The following is a 3,152-nucleotide window of genomic DNA, read 5'->3' as shown; positions in this document are numbered from 1 at the left end:
TGGTTGACGTCTTTATTGCTCTGGAAGTGGAGGCAGCTTTTGGTGGTGCGGCGTGCCTCCTTTTCACCATCACAGGCTTCTGGCTGCGCAGGATGGCGCTGGTTCTGTGAATGGCAGCAATGTTCTTGTTCTTGTGACGGATGCTGCTGAGAGTGGCCTGGGCATTCTTGTTGGTCTGCACGTAGGAGGTGGCAGGTTTCCGCTGGCCAGATCTCTGCCTAATGACCACAACCACCCCTTTGCAGTTGGCCGGCTGTGGGCTCCATGCCCACAGTCTTGTGGTTAATCATTCCATCGTAGAAGAACGAGTTGCGTGCCTTCAGGTTATTGGGCAAAGGGTTGTACATCTGCTTGTTGCCCTTGATCAGGAAGCTGGAGCGGTTCTGCATGACCATCCATTGCAGGTGGGCCGACATGGCGGCAGCCCCTTTCCCTACAGCAGCTAGAAACGGAAAGAGCTGTATAATGTATTTTTAATACAACCCATTGAAACCATTAGCAAATTATAATGGAATTGAGTGATTTTTTTCTCTTGTTGATGAATATATGATCCAAGATTGTATCTAATTGATAATTTGCCCAAATTGGAATATGTGTCTAGAAATCACCTGCTACCTAAATGGGCTAAATCTGTCAACAAAAAAACGAGATAAGACATGCATGATTTACGTTTAGTGAACTCATGTTACTTCCTACTGAACATTTGTTTCCAATTGTTAATAAACCATATTTTAATAATAATTTCTAAGATTTTCTATGGAATTAATTTCGTTCTCCAGTATAGTATAGAATTCTTGGATTTTTTTTCAAGTGTTCTTTATTTTTTTAACTTCTTATATTTTTATTTAGGTATAATTAACATAGAGCATTATATTAGTGTCAGGTGCACAATAAAATGGTTTAACAATTCTATACATCACTCAATGTTTACCATGATAACTGTACCTTTTTAAAAATGTTTATTTATTTTTTGTTAAAGAGAGAGGGAGATGGGGGGGAGGCAGAGAGAGAGACAGAGAAAGAGAGAGAGAGAGAGAGAGAGAGAGAGAGAGAATCCCAAGCAGGCTCAGCACTGTTAGCACAGAGCCTGACACATGGCTTAATCTCACAAATCCTGAGATCATGACCTGAGCAGAAATCAATAGTCCAATGCTTAACTGACTGGGCCACCCAGGTGCCCCTGATAAGAGTACTCATAATCCCTTTCATTGCTTCACCCATCCCACCGCTCACCTCCCCCAGGCAACCACCAGTTCACTATTTTAAGTGTTTTGTTTTGTTTTGTTTTTAGATTCCACACATGAGTGAAATCATATGATATTTTTCTTTCTCTGATTTCATTTAGCATTATATCCTCTAGATACATCCATGTTGCAAATGGCAAGATTTCATTCTTTTTTTATGGCTCAGTCCTTGATTTTTAATTTAAAAAGAAATTATAACATTTTTCCCCTGCTCTAGTATTTTGGTTATCTCTGATTATTAACAATGCCTCAAGAAATAGTTCAATGGTATGCGACATTTTATTTGAAAGTTCCTTTTTTAACCTGGGTTATAATTCGTCTGGGACAAAAGATATGAAGTCATTTAGAAAAAGAATTGCTTTCTTACAATCTTACATTTCTTGGGTTTCAATTTCCTCTCACCAACATTATTTTTGCTATCCTTGACAGAGAAGATGGAAATAAAATAAAAGTTGAGTGGTATGGCCTTTTCTTTGTCATGTGTTATAAAAATGTTACTCTGAAGCAACATGCTCATTTTCTCTGAACATAACTTCAAAACCCTATTTTGTGTGTCTTTAGAATTTTTGGCAAGCCTCACTGCATTATGGTTATTGGCCTTTTAAAAATCATTCTTATACTTTTTAGCCATTCTTACATATTTGTTGTTGGTCACGCCCCTTTCTTCTCTCTTTTGTACATGTTCTCTTTTATAAATGAATTCAACTACCTTTTGTCCTTTTCACAATCCAGTGATTAGTGTGGCCATGAGCTGTGAATTATCATCAATTCTGTGCTCCTGGTTCTTATGGAAAATTAGGAAAGAAAGAAAGATAGAGAAAGAGAGAGAGAGAGAGATTTGTCATCAAAATCCGTAGTGTGAATCTATTTCTGTGTATGTCTCTTCATCCTAATTTTTCTTCATTAAAAAAATCATATTCTTTATAAAAATAACCTCAGTTTTCTTTTGGCATCTTAAAAACAAACACGGAGTTTTTGTGTGTTTTTTTCATATTATATGTAAGTTTTTCAATAATTCACGTTTTGATTTTAGTTCTAAAATTGAATTCGATTTTGTTCATTTTCCAGTGAAATGGAATTATGATACCAAATGGCATAAGGACAATACTTTATGCTGGTAATTAAATGGAAGACTACATAGAATTCCATGTTGCTCAGGAAGATCTGGATTTAATAAAATGGAGGCCCACTGAAGAAGATTTAGATATATCAGTTATTAATTCCCTTATATAGGTAAGAAGTCAAGGCTCAGAAACTTTAGAGTAATTTGTCCACGAGAGTAGGGCAACCTTTAAACTCTTCAGGAATTTGTTTCCTAGAAGTCAGAAGCAGCCTTGGGAGCATTTCTTAATTCTAAGCTATTTGTACAGATGTGTATTTTTGTCTTTCTATAGTTCCCAAGGTTTTAGTTTACTTATTTATGTTTCTCTAGATATTACTACATATGTTTCTACTAGGGTTCTTCTCATTAGAAGGTACAGAGCTCTAGAGTCAGGACTGTGGGTAAGTGGATGCCACTTATGTAAGTCACATAAACTTTCCAAATATGTTTCTGGACTTGGAGGATCAAATGTATTGGTAAGAATATTAATATGTATAAAGCACTTTAAACACACATAAGCTATTTTTATTGGATTATGCAGGGAATATAAGCTCTATCTGAACCAAGTTGCTAGCATACAAAAATATTGAAGAGGATTTTTCAACTAAAAATAGGTGGAATTCACATGTATATTCACAAGGCCTGAAACTTCTATTTTCTCAGGTAGCCAAGAATCAAGTATGAGAATGAAAAGAATAACAAGGTGGGGATGATTAAACAATAGACCTGCTAATTAGAATAATTGATAGCTATAGAAAATGATTAATCCTATATTTAAAAAACCATAAAAGGTAGTTTTCTTTTTT

At 35.8% G+C, this 3,152-nt stretch overlaps 1 pseudogene; it reads right to left on the bottom strand.

The window, feature by feature from the left end:
• LOC125910328 (60S ribosomal protein L28-like) overlaps positions 1 to 452 on the bottom strand; it is a 3,235-nt pseudogene extending 2,783 nt beyond the window's left edge.
• Positions 453 to 3,152: the final 2,700 nt, after the last annotated feature.

Source organism: Panthera uncia (genome assembly GCF_023721935.1).
Source record: "Panthera uncia isolate 11264 chromosome B3 unlocalized genomic scaffold, Puncia_PCG_1.0 HiC_scaffold_1, whole genome shotgun sequence".
NCBI lineage: Eukaryota > Metazoa > Chordata > Mammalia > Carnivora > Felidae > Panthera > Panthera uncia.
This window is presented reverse-complemented; position numbering and strand designations above follow the sequence as displayed.